We start from the raw sequence: 17318 nt of genomic DNA on the forward strand, positions 1-17318 counted from the left end.
GTATTCATGAACACTCCTTATTATTTCTCCCCTCACAGTTGCTTTTTTCTTCCCACACCTGCCAACATTAGCTCCTTTCTTTGACTCATGCTGCTGTACAGCCTATTGCATGTGATCTCCATGCCAAGATGTTATTTAATTTCCCAACAAAGTTCTTTTGGCGTGGAATGAGCTGAGCAGTAAGAGCACAGGAGGGGAGGCTAGGCAGGGGTGGGAAGGGGAACGAGAAGGAGCAGGAGCTCAAATTTATGTTTGCTCTGGCTTCACACACCCAAGCTGTGTTGTGTGTGTCCAGGGAGCAGTGTGGGTGGGTGGAGATGGCAGCAGGGGCTTCATCGATGGCAGGTTGCTGAATCAGGAACCCTGACACTTGTGAAGTACTCTGTCAGGAACATTAAGTATCCAAAAGTGATAAAGCTTCAATTTGCTAGTCCATTAGACTAATTACTGCAATAATTAAGTAACTACTTGATTAGAACTAATGGGTACCTAATTATCCAGGAGAAAAGTATCAGGTGGCAATTATCAGGTGGCAATTAATAGACTGGAGTTAATGTCTTAGCACTGTCTTTGTATGAATTCATAAGCAAGGTAAAGAAAACAAACAATAACTTATTAATATTTATTGGTGCCACAGTGTTTTTCAGCTTGTTTCATTTACACAGAGCCAATTAGTGAAAAGACAGTTAGTGCTGCAAAGATGTAAAGTGACTGAAGCAGGAGCTTGATTTTAAAGGAACAGGATCACATTAGCACTTATAAGCAAAGACAAATGGGTATCAGCCAGGGACTTGATTCTGGTGCTACTAATTCATCAACAGAAGAAATCAGAGTAATTGAACTCAGTATTAATAATGAAACACACAGGAAGGCAGCTCCTGTCTTAATGGGGTTCACTTTAGTTTTGGTCCCTCCCTGGGTCTTCATCAGCTTTTTCTGCACTGCCTGGGAAATGCAGGTGAAGGAATGGGAATTTCCCGCTGGCAGGGGTGGGAGACACAGCAATAAAATCCTCCAGACAGTGCTGTGAACTCTCTAAAGGAGACAGATTTGCTGGACAGCAAAAACCTGGGTGCAGCACAGGTTCCATCACAAAGGTGAGATGGTACAGCTGAATTCCTGCCCTTCACTATGTTAGTGTAAAGAAACCACAACAACAGCTCCATTCCTGGTAATTCCCCCTTAGCTCAGCATCCACTTGAAACATCACTGTGAGCTCCTGTGGATGAAGTCTATGGGTAAATTTAACCTGCTTTAGACCTTAGATTGTAGTTAGTTTTTTGGGGAGGGCTTTTTGTGTTTTTTTTTTTTTTTTTTTTTTTTTTTTCCATTGTTATGTAAAGATCCAGCTTCTCAGATTAGATAATTTGCTATGGTTTCCTTGAGGTCAATCCAACTGTAGTGATTTTTGCAGGATGAATCTATGGCCTAAGATCTGCTCTTCTTGCTCTCTTCTCCAGATTCAAGGAGCTTTAAAAGTCCTAGCAGAAAAATGAAAAATACCAGGGTTTTCTTTCCTACAAATCTTTATGATCCTAATGATCCTCTAAAATGGCTTCAATCCAAAAACTGTGCATTCAAGTTGTCTCCTTGTCTCTCTATGGGAGAGCTCATACTAGCCATAATTACTCTCCTGAGTAATAGTTGTTAAAGTGTGATATACAATGAACTTGTGACTGATTTTAGAGCACAGAATGAAGAGTTCCCTTATAAACCTCAATCCTTTGAAATTCAGCTGTTAGTAACTGAAAGACCAAATTCTAAGATGGTTTTTGCAGTTCTGCACAGTACATGGGTTTATGGAAGTAGAGGATCTTGCCTCTACAAGAGCTATTGCCCCCCCATCCTTTTTTCCATGTTATAAATAAATGAAAGGTATCCTAATCATATTTTAGCCTGTGTGCAGAGTCAGACACTAAACCATAATGTCTGTATATTAGAACATGTGGAATGATAAATGGAGATAAATCTAAAATTTATAGAACATGAACATTTGCATAAACTGCAATATCCAAACACATAGGCTGTTAAGTAACAATTGTCACAAAGGGCATAAAAAATTCAACTTTGTTTCATGGAAAGAACTCAAATTCCTAACATGATTAAGATAATATATCATTTGTTCCTATCTTATTAAAGGCGTAATTGTTGTTAGACACAGAAGTGGCATTAACTCTAATCTGGCTTTATATATGTACAAATAGGAGGGGAGGTGGATCTGAAAATTGATGCTTTTGGTGATCCATAGGCATTTTATTAATGTTTGAATAATAACTGCCTGGAGGGCCTGTTATAAATTAAAGGGACGAATTGAGATATAAATTTTTATGAGGACTAGTTATACATTTCCATTATGTGTTTAAAAATGAAGGAATTACTGTGAACACAGCAGAACTCACATTTATTTGAGGTGATTTGGATGGGAGGGAAGGTGCAGTGAAGGAAGCTGCATGCTGGCTGTAAGAAAGATGTATCTGTCCCTGTGAAAAGATATATCATATGTCATGCATGAACTCTCTTCTACAGCAGACTTTTCTCTGCAGCTGATTTCGCATGATTATTTATTTGACAACAGCAAGTGATGATATAGCAGTGAGTTTTAGGCCACTTAGAGAAGAATTCTTATTCTTAAATCATAGAGGATTTCCCAAACCCAGCCACTGTCAAACTCGAGTTAATCTAACAGAGGAACCCAGTAATCTCTTCGGCATACATTTCTCATTATTCCTCCTGCTTGGGTATACACATCTTCATTTGCAGTGCATCCATGGGACCAGCAGCGTCTCAGAGCTTCCTCCTGCCCTTTGCTGAGGCTGCTTTTGGGAGCTCAGCTCTGATTGCTGTGAAAGCAGCAGCTCCCCTTTGCTATTCCAGCAGCACTGATGCCCTGGGAGATCCTCACACAGCCCATCCAGGTGCTTTGACATCCCAGTACCTCCACTCAGGCAGCCTTGGCCCAAACCCACGTCTGCTCATAAGGGAGAGGAGGCAGGATGCCAAAATTTAGACAGCCACTTAATATGTGGGGATCTGTTTTCCATGCCCTGATTAATTGGAACTGACCACCAAGGGCAGAGCCTCCTAGATTAAATTCTCCAGTGTTTGACCCCCGTTTAGAGGCTTGATTTCTCTAGACTTCAGTAGGTGCCAGCAAGCCTGATGCCTTGGAGGTCTTTGTCTGTCTTCTCTGTGCCTCAGTTCCCTGCCTGTAAAGCAGGGAGGCTCACAGGGGTGGCTGGAGGAGGAATGTGTTGGTTGGGATGATATCCAGAGGGATGGCAATGTTGTATCATCTGCAGACATCCACACCAAGGTAGCAGCTGTGCGAGTGTGTGCCAGGGGAGCTTTATTGTGAGACACACAGCAAAGGGGCCTTCCATTTTACAGCCTTTCATGTGAGTCAATTAATCAATTTAAATTTTGTAGGCTTTTTTTTGTTGTTGTTTTTTTTCTCCCAACCCTCCCTTTAATTAGACTTACAAGGGCTGGGCGAGCATTTTCTTTCTGATTCATTGGGAAATAAGACTTGAGGATGCTCTTGGCTTGCAGAGAGCCTGAAGCATTAATGACATTGATAAAACATTAAGACCTAGCTCAACTTCATTTTCCATCTTTGAAGCATCACCCTTGGCTCTGCCATTCACAGAGATCACTGTGCACACTTGCAGGAGGGTGGCTGGCATTGCCTTTTGACCTACAAAACATGTTATTTTTTTTCTTCCCAGTGTGGAAATGAGGTGGTCTACAAGAAATATGACAAAATGTCCTCGTGGTCCTGATTAAGGTTCCTAGTTTTAGCAGGGTTTTGAATCTGGACTGTATTCCCAGCAGCCAAGCCTGTCTCAGACAGGTTGTGACAGTGAGAGGAAGGGTCAGCTCTGCTTGGCTCCTACACAGTTGGTTCATCTTTCTGCAACCTCAGTGTTTTGTCTCCAGTCTTTCAGCTGAGAAACACGATTTGTGACACTCCCAACCTTACTCAGATCAGCCTCTCACTGTCTGTTACCTTCAAGGATCGTGCCACAGTTGTGTCTCTCTCTTTTCCCCATAAAGTCATACAAACAAAGTGATTGTTGTGAAAATACCATCCAACAAGCATTGAAGCAGCAAAAATTATTCTCCCAGTCAATTGGAGCCTTTTCTAAATGCATTACAGTGCTGGACAAGTGACTAATTAGGCAAGAGTCATACTGTCTGTTTTTCAAAACTATGTTTTTTCTGTATGTGTTATTGAAGGGACAGATTCACAAGAGTTTCTTCAGGGAAGATGCAGGGGAATGTTATAGAGAGTAAGTTCTATGACAGAATTAGCAAATGTATTAAGTACAGTGCCAATCTGGTATAGCAGAAATGACTAAATACCCATCAGGGCCTGTCACTCGTCAAGAAGTGAAATCTTAGACCCATTTAAGTCAATGACAAATGTTCACAGAATCTGGCTGCAAGTTAATAAATGTTTGGAGCCTGTATAACTCAAACTCTGATATTTGTCAGATTAATTATTTGACTGATCTTATTGTGTGTCAAACAATTTCTTTGTGGAGTTAGAATGCTTTGTGTTGCATTATCTGTAATTCTGATTAAGAAAACATCATGCAAGTAGGAAGATATATCATTGCAAGTTTTATATCAGGTCATAGAGAGTTATTATATACAATATTAAATAATATAACTAAATATGGGATTGTAAAATGTTCAATATGGTTGAGGCTGTATTTTCTGCCTTATTTTTTGACATTTCCTGATTTAGGAGTACTTTAATATTCAACATGAACTTTCTTTTATCATATTCTTTTTGCTAAGATACATTTATGTAAAAGGAAAGAAAATAACTCTACATGCACACCAATTCCTTCAGCTTACACTTGCCTTTAATACAAAACAGAGGATTTCAGGACTATATACATCAGGTGTTTTCAGCAGAGTAGCAGCAGCAAATCATAGACATTTGTCATTCCTTGGAGCTGTCTGACAGTTCTGACAATTCATTAGGCTGGGCTGAAAAGAGGTTTAGAAAGCGAAGGAAGGATCACAGGTAGTGGAGTTGCCTTTGCATGATCCAGTAATAGCTGATTTGTATCATTTTTGGTGATGGATACACTCTTCAGATTAAACTCAGCTGAATTTTCCCCATTTATTCTTTTCTTTTTTTCTTTCTCTTTTTCCTCCAACAGGAGCTTCTGGGCACATTAGTCTAGATTTAGACCTAGATTTATCCCAAGGAGTAGATCCCAGGAAATTCTTCCTGGAACCTCCTGATATTTGTGGCTTTTCAGAGCTAAGGAGAAGTGAAGTGAGTTTTGCTATTCAGTTTCTACCTAGTGAGGCTTTTCTTTTCCAGCATGTTTGAGTTGCATTCTTTGCTGTGGCCGTATCATGACATGTGCCATTCTTCAAAGTCAGAGTCATTCTGCCAGGATCTATGCAAATCAAACTTGTGACTTTGTGCAGAGATAAGTGCCTCCATTATCCCACTCCTTCCACTTCCTGATTTGCTTTTGAGACTCGTACACAAGCAATCTTTTTGACTTGAAGGCAAATCCTTTGCAATAATGCTGAATCCTCAGAACAGGCCACCTGGAAAATATGTGATCTTCCATTGGAAAGCATTTTCCCTTTTCCAGGTTGGTGGGCTGTTTCAAATCATGCAGCCATGTAAAATGCCAGGGTCAGAGCCTGAGTGGGCGAGGAGAAGCTGCTCAGCCAGGGAGCATCCCTGGGGTCAGGCAGATGATGCTCCCCAGGATCAGCAATATCAGGGAGCCTGCTTAGCCCTGCAGAGGGTGAATAGCTTTCCATCTTCGTGCTGTCTGTTTTATAGCTGCCACAGAAGAAGCAGTCTGAGATTGAGCCTGACCCAGTAGTATTATATGTGGGTCTTACAAGAGCAATATTTGCTCTTGATGACCATTGGAACATAGTTCTTTAAAGAACCCTAAAATAGCCCTAAAAGAAGGGCTTGTACACTGGCTGTTGTTGGGGGATTATTTTAAACATTTTAAGTTTTTCAAACCCTTAAAACCATCTGTAAACTCTAAGTAATTCCTAATTTTTACAATTTTTTTTTTTCTTTTCTAAGATTCAAAGTGCTGACAGCACTGCCTCACCATCCATCTTGGGCACAAATCCTTCCTCAAATTAAAGTTTCCTACAAGTCTCAGCCAAATAGAGAGATTCAAACCAAGGTTTTAGCTAGACAATCCCAGAAATCCAAATTATTTCAGCCTTCTGCTTCTTCCAGAGTGTCTTTATGGCCCAGAGTCAGTGTCTTTCCTGTAATTCCACATGCAGGACTGGTCAGCATAAAGCAAATAAATGTCACTTGTGGCTGTTGGATCACATGTCACCTTGTCTGATGTGCCTCCAGATTTGTTGGTAGGTTTTTAGGGGGTTTGCAGTGATCTTTTCAGTCAGTTTTGAGTGGCAGGCTGTACGTGTTGGTTTATAATTCTGGAGTTGTGAGTGTGGGTTGAACTGTTGGCATTAATTATTTTCAATAGTGAGTCAGAGGCTGAATTACAGGATCCTACCCATGGATATAAGAGAAAACAAAGAAACAAGCAGCCTTCCTCTCCCTCCCCTGACATAAGTCATATTTTGTCTCCTATGACCTCAACTGGCCCTTTAAATTTCATATCAAACATTAGATAGAAAGAGGTCAAAGTAAGAGCCCCATTGAAAAAAAACCCACAGCCAGCCCAGATATGAACTATGGGAACTTGTCATCTTATCATCCTAATTGAAGTCATTCTGCAATGTATGACAGTCCATCATATATTCTGCCAGTCAGTGTGTCATACATGATGTGTAACAAGAGAGCTCATAAACCCAGAGGGGAAGCCCCTTCTTTTTTATTACTTTATTTGATCATTTTCATAAAAAGTCCCCTTGCTCAATACAGAGGGACATGTTTATTAGCCCCATTAAAGCTTTGTCCATTCATTTGACACTGTGATTTACACAGCTTTGCCACAAAAGAATCCCATTATTTCCAGTCTGGGGAGGTGTCTTTTTTATTGTGTGATGGAAAAATAACTATTTAATTCCACAGGTGAAGGCAAAGGAAGGGGAGATTGTTGACAGAGGCTCAGAAGTAAACAAAAGGATGCTTTAGGTATAATTGACTCACAGAAAGAAAACATTCCCAGTAAATATAGGAAAATAAATAAATAAAGATGCTCTTCCCATGGAGTGGGAATTTAACTGGGCTCAGCTGAACTTTTTTCCCCCCCGCATGCCTTCATTAAAAACAGCAGAATTTGGCAAAATTTCCCTCTGTGTTCTACTCATGAATGTTTCTAGAAAATATCAGCTTTCATACGCAAATATTCTTGAAGTGAAATTGGTGGCTTCCTTTGAACACAGCTAGTGCCTCAAATCCCATCTGCTTTTCCTACAACACGCCCACTCATTATCTAGCTTATTTGGCTTTATTTTATTTTTTTTTAAATGAACACAAATTAAGCTATTTAATCAAATATGTACATGATTACATGGCATTTTTGCATAAGAGTTATACACCCACGGAAATCATTAATCACAGATAACAACACTATGTTAAAATTAGACATTTTGTTTTCTTTTTGTGTGCGTGTGCTTTTTAACATAATATCCTGCGTAGCTCTAATTTCACCTCTACTCTCATTTGAATAAATCAGGATTGTTTTACAACAAATTATTCATTTGTCTGTAGCTCTGATAATTGGTATTTATGTTTAGACTTGATCTCGGAGGAAAAAAAATACAGAACTTGAAAATAAAATTGGTATGGTTCAAATCCCTGTTTTTCTTTTTTTTTATTTTCCTCTTTTTTGCTTGCAGAGAATGTCACCATGAATGTCCATTGGCAAACTGGATAAGAAGGAGTGTCACAGTGCAGGACAACCTAGAAGATGACAGGTATTTCCAGGCATAGCAATGATGAGATCAAATTCCCCTCAACCTGCCTTGTTTGCTGATCTTTTAATCAGATTCAACTTCACTGCAGCTACAGCACAAGGTTCCCTGACAATGTATGACAGCATGTGACAGAAAAATAGTTTGATTTTTTTTTTCTTTTTTGGCCATTTGATGCTATTTGAGATAAATCTGAAGCCCAAGCAGCATCTGATAAATCTACCAAACTGCTTTAGTGGAGGTTTTTAACTATTCATAATTGAACTGGAGGGATTGGGATTTGTGTTCATGTGTTTGTAGGGGAATCCAAACAGGAAAGCTGGGAAATGTTCTAAACCCTTTGAGGTTAACCTGCCATGAAAGAGCATCAGTGACAGAAGAGGACATTATTAAAAAGGAGCTCAAAAAGAGCCACTGTGTGAATCCAGAGCCCAAAGAACAACACCCAGGGCTGTTTGTGGTCCCACAGGGATCTGCATTTCATCCCCCATCTTCATCTCTCCAAATTTCCTCTGAACGGCTTCTGGGCTGAATACTTGAGAAAGAAAAACACCAGCAAATTTTGAATGGGACTTATCAACCTTTTCCCTACAATCTGCTTCATATTCCTCTCACACCCATGTTCTTGCAGTGTCTTGGGGAAATGCTTGGATCAAAGATAAGAGAGAACAAGAAGGAAAGGAATGAAGCAAAAAACAAACAACAAAACAAAACCAGCACCCCCCCAAACTTTTTGATGAAACTCCTCTGTGAATTGTGTGCATGGCTACAGCAAAGTTAAAGCTGCCTTCTTCTTCACCAGTACTTAATTCCTGCTTTTAAAATCAGGCTCCCTTTGATCTTGAGGATTGAAATGATCTGGAAATGAAACAGCCAGTGCTTTGCAGAAAATCTGGAGAGGGTCCCAGACATGGCTTTTACCTGGAAGGCTTCCAAAACAGGATGAAATCTTTCTGGTTTCAGAACAAATTGCAAGATTTTTTCTCTATGTCTAGTCCAACTGTGGAACTCTAGCCCTGATGTCTGCTGCTTCCCAAAGCACAGATGTAATAACCTCTGAGGTGAAATGAGAATGTTATTCCCCCATCTTCTCCCCTCTGCCTCCCCTCTGAGAGTTGAGGGCTGAGAGAATTTTATTAAAGTGAAGGCTTAAAGTTTTGGGCAGACTTAATTTGAGGAGACAGTTGGTTATAACCCAGGCTAGGGCCATCCACGTGAAGGTTGGAGAGGACAGAGCACCAGGAGGATCTGTGACATCTGGATCCTGTTGAAAGCTCAGAAATATCTGCCTGGCTACACGTGACCTGGCCCCAGAGCCAAAAGGGCTGAGAAATGTGGTTAAGAGACTGCAGCAAGCTCTGCCCTACAAATGAGTCCCACTGAGAAAGCAAGCACATCAATATTTCTTTGAGTCTGTTTCTTTTAGTGAATATATTTCCATATGTTGCATTAATATTTCTTTTATTGGGGCTTGTAAGTCCATCTGGTATTTGTATTGGGAGGGTTTGAGCTGGCAGATCCCTGTGCTGCTGTTACACACAGATCTGGACAGCCCTTGCAAGGACGGGAAGGTGGTTGGATAGGGACAACATCTCCTCAGCTGCTTTTTTAATTGGATAAACTTCTCAAATCAATCAAGATAACCAAGTTACTTATTGTCAATGTTACAACATAAGTATGGGCTGAGTATAAGGTACAGCAGTTCACAGTCAAGAAACCTCTCAGGCACTGTACAGTGTAACAACCCTGATCTAGGTGGTGTAAAGGAGGAAACATACCTGGGCATCAATATTAAACAAAAATGTGCTGGAATACCTCAGTTTGCCGAAACAATAAGAATCACTTTCCTTTGCATGTATTACTAAGGAATTGGGGAATAATTATCTGCTTTAATACAAGCTTTTTCCTTCTGCATGATTAACTTCAGAGATATCAACAGAGAGTGTGATGACTCTGAAATGACAGCTCCTGGTAGCACGTTCTGGGATTAGCAGAAACAGGTTGTCACTTCACCCCAGTCAGGAGCAGCCAGTCGCTGTGTGCCGAGAGCAGGACAGCAGAGCTGGGTTCTGCACCAGACATCTGACAGCCCAAGTGGGCAGCAGGGCCAGACTCCTGCCAGGTGGCTCCCAGGTCGGGCGAGCAGGGCTCTGCTCTGGCAGGAGGTTGGATTTCCTGAGGCAGCACCGTGTGGTTTTGGCTGTGCAGCTCCCAGACTGAAAGCACTCCATGCTCCTCCTGCTAAGCCGTGACTTGCTCTGTTCTTTGCACAAGGCACCGAGCTGATTTGAAAATGCTGTGTGCTTTTAAAATGCCTGGCTTTAATGCCAGTCCTGTGTCTGGCTGCTCGACGTGCAAAGTGACAGCGCACGCACCAGCCCCTGGAGGGGATGCAGAGAGGTAGGACAAACACGCCAGAGCTCTGAGCAACGGCATGAGACAACAAAAAACCCCTTTCATTCGTACTAAAGTTGTAAAAAGTCTGTCATGGCTTCTGTAGAAATTAATCAATATATGGAAAACTGCATAACAACTGTGGGGGCAGCAAGAATCTGTCTATAAATTAAAATACTGTGAGTTTCTAGAGCTAACTGGGGAAAGCACTGGGGTTACTAGCAGAGCTCTGGAGCCAAGACAGAGTCCATGGAATTGGATCCTTCACTAGAGTCCATATTTTGTCAATGTCAGGCTACATAAGGACTGCAAAACAAAGCAAATTGTATGTGTGGAAGGAAACTAGAAATTTAGTCCTGCATCACATTCCTTTGAAAATTTCATAGTAATTAAAAAAAAAAAGATGAAATGCCCATATATTTTTTAAGAAAAATAGGAGGTGAAAAGATTAATTCTCAAAATCTGTGAAATATACAGTGATGAGTTACTGAGGGTTGCAGTAAGGGGGGCTGTTTTTGTAATTCTGTAGGCATCTCAGTCCTCTGGTGAAATGATGTATGGGGCAATCGTCTGGTAGGGGCTGATGGGATGTAAATGAAACTAATTAAGGAAATGTCAAACATAATTAATAAAACAGGTTTAAGTTGCAAAAGCACTGTCAGCTGAATGAATGGGGAAGAATACCTCATTCCCATTGTTTTGGGGCTTGCTTGCTTATTTATATATTTATTTATTTATTCCTTGCTCACCCCTTCGCCCTCCCAGCAGCTTTTTCAGTTGCACCATTCAATTAGATCTCAGAAAGCTCTTGGCAGCCTCTTGCATTTTCACCTTGCCCCCCTTGCGAGCTGGGGTCCCACAGAATAGGAGGAATATAAATTTGCCTTGTCGGCTTGCAGCCTGGGAAGAAGGAGGAAAAAAATTAATTGCTAACTCCTCGTCTTCCCCAAGTACTACAGGACATTAACATAACCAATTTGCTTGAACTCCTCACTGGCTGCTTAATAGAGCATCTGACCAGCTGATAAGACCTGGGTGCTGCTGCCTATGATACCTTGTTATTAGCATTTTCATAATATTCAAATTTACAGCCCCATGATTCACTAGCCTCCATTCATTATTGATAAGTACAAAAATAAATAAAAAGGGTTTATAAATAGCAAAGGGGGGTGAGCGACCTATAATTATGGGAAGCAAATTAGGGTGCATGGTAGAGTCAGTTACATTTGCCTAGGAGTAATGATGCTCAAGAACTTTTTCTCCCCAGGGACCAGAAAAATAATGGATTCCCTGGCAGCTGCAGATGGGCCAGGAAAGGCTGTCACCCAGGATGCTGTTTATATAAGTTAGGCAGAGCATATGGCTCTGTGTCCTGCCTGTAGCCACCTCCACATATTGCAGTTTCAATGGAAAGAAATAAATACATAAATAAAAATAGCCCCTTGCTGGAAGGTGGTAGTGCAGGGATACAAGGAGGAGGAGGAGAGTGGAGGGGAGAAAAAAGCAAACAACCAAAGGGAGTCTGCTCAGAAGTTTCTGTTGAGAGCAGCCCCAGCAGCTCAGGGATCAAGTAGGGTGATAGCCTTAAAGCCAGAGGCTGTTTAGCTGCATCTCTGAAGAGAGAAAGATGAAATGTGATTTCTGCTAAAGAAAAACCTTTCCATGTTGCAGTCCAAGACAGTCAAACACAAAAGCTTTGAGCCTGAGATGATAAAAATCATAGTCCTAGTTGAAAGTAGGAGCTACTAGAAATAACCACTGGATACTTTATAATTTAGACCCTGTGGTTCTATTTCCATTAATCCAATCAAAGGCCTTTTTTTCTTTACTAATGAAACTAGAGTGAAACACAAAAGGGAGGCTGACCTGTTAGCAGGTGACTGTTTCTAGTAAGTTATTCATTAAAAACACCCTAATGCTCTGGTGCTGAAGGAGGCTGTACCTACTTCTGCATAAATTAAACATAAGTGAGTTGGTTGAAAGATAAAAAAAAAAAAAAAGGCATTTCTCCTGACTCCCAGTCCTTGTACAGGATGCATGTAGAGGAAACAGCCCTTGCAGACATTTGCAGTGGGTTGGGGACATTTATGTACCAGTTGCCCCCAAATTTTTCAGTTCCAGGTAACTCTAGTTTTACTGTGGCCATGAATATTACCAGTATAGTGCAGTCAACATATTCTAGATAATATAGGAATGAATCTTGGTTTGGGTCTTGATAAAGCCAAAGTAGGCTCAGAAATAAAAGGGAAGAACTTTGGCAGGAAAACTGCAGTTCGGATGTTTTCACACTTGGATTTTTTTTCTTTACTAAATTTAATTTAATTATTAGTGAATCTGTGTTGATTGGTATCATTCCATCTTTCTATTCTGATGTTTGGATAATGTGCCACTGGCATTTCTTGTAAAGATACTGTATCTGAAAACACCAATTGGCCTGCAAATTTCCCAGCTACTTTTTCATTTTTTCCTGGGTTATTTTCAGATTCTCCCAGCACTTCTATTATGCAGCAGTATTAGCAAGTAGCCACTATGGACTGCAGCCATGTCTGAATTTCCAGTTCTTGAGAGCTTTCCTGCATCCTCACAAAAAATGAAGAGAGAATATTCATTAGAGCAATCTTCCAATTAGCCTCCCTCAACAGCCTGTACCTGGAGCCTTGTCCATTTTAATGGACAAGCAGCAAAAAGCCCAAACTGAAACTTATTTATCTTTATTCTCTGAATTGTGGCAAAGTTTACAAAGTGAGCACAAGCTGAGGAAGGAATCGTGCTCCTGCAGCAAACCTTCTCCCCAGAACATCCCCAGTCCTGCAGAAGCTCACACCTGGGCCTGAGCTGTCCATCTTCCACACATGCATCCATCTTCCAGAAACATCCTTAGGCATCCTGTGGGCTCTGCTCTGCCTTAAACCTCACATTAGCATCATTGAGGGAAAATATAAATTTAAACTGACACAGACTTGCTTTTCTCTTCCTTTGTGTTTAAACACAGATGGTTGCTTTTGTTGTGCCGCCACATTTCAGCCAATGCAAGCAGCAAAGTACTTAACTGCAATATATATCTCTTTTCCTTTCCAAACATTCACAGGTTGGTGGGGGCTTTTACAGTGGGTTTTTTTTTTTTTGTTGTTGGATTTTTTTTTTTTTTGTGAAGTATCATTTTTCAGAATATATACAATGTTTTCATGCATCTTAATCTAATCCATTAGTCCTTGTAATTTATTGTTAACTGCTTGGATGTAGGGGCCATGACAACTTTGAGTAAAGCATTTAAGCAGGCATCTGCTTTGTATAAATTATAAGAACCTTGGTCACACAAGGTTTCAGACAGAGACAAAGGTCTCTTACCAGCATCTGTGGCCTTAGGGATAGTGATTTTTTAGTCTTTTTTTTTTTTTTACTGTAAGAAGCTTTGGATCTTGGAAACAGTAAAACTATCTGCACACTTGCATTTACTTTTGTATTTGGTATTGTTAACAGCTCCAAGGCAGGAGTAACATGATTGGCATGGGGTTTGGGAGCTGGAAAAGACTTTGTTAGTCTCAAATCAGCTCCTTGGAGGCTAAAGCCCTGATTAACTATAACTGGAGTGGATTGTTTTAATCTGACTGCTATAGTATTTTGTGTCTGATCATTTAGGCTTATACTTCAATATAATACTTCAATACACTTCAATAAGCCTGAATCAATTCCTCCAATGCCTCCCTTTGTCTCCTGCCATGGACATGGCATGGTGTCATGACATAAGTCAGCAGAACAGCAGGATCAGGGAAAAGATACCTTGTGCCACGGAGCAAGGAACTTATTTGTGAACAGGAGAGCAAAAGCAAATTCTCAGTATTATCTGAATTTACCCCAAAGCCCTTTCTTTCCTCTTTTGATTCTCTCCTCTTTTGTCTGGCCATGAGATGTCTGAAAGGACAGCAAGATTTTGTTGGGGATGCCGAGTTGACCAGAGGTCTGTTGTACAAATACTCTTGTTGCCTTCTCACTTGTGCTGCTTAGATTAATTTGGCTCACTCATGAAGTTTTCTGCATTGCACATTTCCTAACTAAACCAGAAGAAATCTGCTGGAGCAAACTAATTGAAGCCGATTACTCTGCATCTCACTTTGGCACCATCATTCCATGCCGCAGACACACAGCTCAGAGTTAATAAGAATGCCATGTCAGGGATGCCACTCACCAAGGTGAAATGCAAGGCAGTGGTGGACAAGCCTGGTGAGTGGTTTTCCTCTTCAGAAGTAGCTTGGAGACGTGGCTTCACTCTCCTTAGTACCTCTGGCTGCACAAAGGCAGAGCTGTGAAGGTGATGGGATCACAGCAAATCTACCCGAGTGCAGAGCTTTGGTTTAATTTTTTTTTTATATCAATGGCTGGTCTCAGCTCTAATTAACCTACTCCCCTATCAGTCCATTCCCTCCTCACATGCTGTCTTTTCCCCTTCCTCCCTGTGATCTCCATTTCACTGCAGAGATGGCCTGGCAAAGAGACATTATTCTATTTAGGAGCCGAGCACCTCACTAGGGGTGACAGGCCTGTTTTTAGGTCATTTATCTAATTGCTCTTTGCAGATAAGAATTAATTAGCCCGATTATTTTTCTTAGTTTTTGGATGGGTTCCCCACCTGGAGAGAAGAAATTCCTCTATGTCAGTGATTAATTGCTGAGCCAGAAGCTTTCTGCCTTGCATTTGTAATAAATGCCGACTAGTTCTTCAGGTCGCATTAGGAACCAGGCAGAGTGTGGTTAAAATGCACAGGATAATAAAGCATTTCTACAAACAAGATCACTGCCATTAGATTTTGATTAAATATTTTAATTTATCTGGAGGTTGAGGGACTGCAGGAATCAAAAGGTTTAAGGTCTCCTATTCCCAGCTTTGTGATGAGAGTCGCCCTATAGCCTTTGATCTAAACCAGATGAACCTCATGGCAATGCTTCAGCTCAGGATTTGGCACAGCTGGTTTGTCTCATACTGGCCCGAGTGCTCGGAGGGCCATGAGTGTGCAGCCAGCTCAACTCGGCTGTGATAACATTTTGTGAACTACAGGAGTCTGGTCGAGCTGAGGGAGGAAAGGTTAAGATTTGTGTGTGAAATTATGGCAGGCATATATCCAGCTGCGTTTAACACAGTAGAAGTTATTTTCATTTCCCCTTCTCCTTCCCCTTCTCCTTCCCTTTTTCCTTTCCCTTTGCCTTCCTCCTCCATTTCCCTTTTCTTTTTGTTTCCATTCCCTTTTTTCACCTTTTTTATTTCCATAAGAATTCTGAGCATTGAGCCGAAAGAAAAATCTATTTTTTCTTCAGGGCCAACTAAAGAAAAACAGTGTCCTCGATTCACAAGCTGGTCAGCCTAGGACAGGTCTCTTTTCCAGGATTATAGAGCAAGGCAGACAGTATGATCTCCTGTGCCCTTAAAACCTGATTTCTGACCTAGAAAGTTCATGGAAGAAAATTGGAGTCTTGCCATCTATTTTGCTGTGCTTGTGAACTGTTTGAAGCCCATGATGTCCCAATAGGAGAAATTAATTGCGGGTGTTAGAGCAGCTTCTCTGATCACAAAAGATGTGGGGCTGCCTATGCTGAAAGAGAGGAGGGTTGGGAAGGCACAGGGATGAGATCCTGGGTCTGAGTCCCTCTGTCTCACAGCTGGGAGGTGTGAGCAGGGCAGTATCAGGGCATCTAGCACCAAATACCTTCGCTGTGCCTGTTATCCAGAAAAAAAAGTAAATCTTCCTCTTGCTGCAACACTTGCAAAACATTTACATTGGACAGAAGTAAATTAGGGTCCCTGTGTGGATTTTGTTAGTGGGCAGTTATTTTTCTGGGGATCTTGTTCCTTTGCTTTTTAATGGAAAGGAGAAAAAAAAATGAGAAAAACTGAAAACATGACAATTTTTTCTCCTGACAAGTAGGCTGAAGACAGTAGGAGAACTGGTATTTCTCTAATGTATAGGAACAATATTGCATTGTGAAAAGTAACTTTCCATGGAACTTCGTTCGATTCTTACTCAACCACAGTATTTTGAGAATACTGTTCCCAGCTGTGATTTAAAGACAGAAAAATCTAGTGCTACACTGATGGTTAGTCAAAAATCAATGCTTAAAAATTGCTCCTAACTTCAACTTTGAGCTATGGGACTACGAGAGCTATTTTGGCTTTGAGTATTGAGTAAAGCTCGTGTATCAGATATAGTTGATATTTCTCACTACCTACAAAGCCATCAAAATTATTTTATCTTTTCTTTTGGTAAATTGAAGTGTTATTCTGGTCACCATTGCTGCCTGTATTTCATAACTAGACAGAAATACACATGCAAGACAGGGAAGCTATTTTTTTTTTCCTTACCAGATACCCAAGCAGAGCCAGATACTTGAATTCAGTGGGAGTCGAGGTGCTAAATACTATTTTTGATCTTAGCAATTGGACCCTATATTAACTAATATATTACATAATAATTTGGGAACAAAAACAACGTATCCCCATGTCACTGGGAAATTACATTACAACCCAGTTTTCGGATGTAGAAATGGAGTCCCTGTGAGTCTGAGCTTTTTCCTTAATGCCACAAAATGTGTCACTGGAAAAACTTCACACAAAACCTTAGCAATATCTGCTCTTGTTTTAAGCCCACACCAAACCATTTAATTTAAGTAAGATTTACCTCCCCCACCTGCAATGCCATTTCTGGCACTGTACATGAGGAAATTTAACAATATCGAGTGGCCTGAGTTATGATAATGAAAGATGGTTGCTAAGAAAAAGCATGATGATAGCCAAGAAATTAATATTACAGAGATGAAAATCTTCTTATAGACCCAAAATAATAGATGTTCTGTATCAATATATGACTAATCAGCACTCAAGGATTTATCTTTCAAATTACAGAACATGGTGGAGACATTTAATGCAATATGGTCTCCCTTCAGAGAGATACAGTATGTGACTAAATATCTCCAGTGAGTAATATTCACACTTACTCAAGTACTGTAAATATATCCCTGATAAATCTGGAGAGCGAATTC

The 17318-nt window shown here is 40.6% G+C and overlaps 1 long non-coding RNA gene across 7 annotated transcripts in view; it reads left to right on the plus strand.

The window, feature by feature from the left end:
* LOC130257536 (uncharacterized) overlaps window positions 1-17318 on the plus strand; it is a 72631-nt gene that overhangs the window by 37496 nt on the left and 17817 nt on the right. For 6 of the 7 annotated variants that reach the window (XR_008841335.1, XR_008841340.1, XR_008841336.1 and 3 more), the window contains one exon: window positions 7822-7899. This is a non-coding gene — a long non-coding RNA (uncharacterized LOC130257536). Of the gene's footprint in view, window positions 1-7821; window positions 7900-12772; window positions 13134-17318 lie in introns of those variants that run through there. The other variant, XR_008841337.1, reaches the window with a different exon arrangement.

This window comes from Oenanthe melanoleuca, chromosome 10, assembly GCF_029582105.1.
Source record: "Oenanthe melanoleuca isolate GR-GAL-2019-014 chromosome 10, OMel1.0, whole genome shotgun sequence".
Classification (NCBI taxonomy): Eukaryota; Metazoa; Chordata; class Aves; order Passeriformes; family Muscicapidae; genus Oenanthe; species Oenanthe melanoleuca.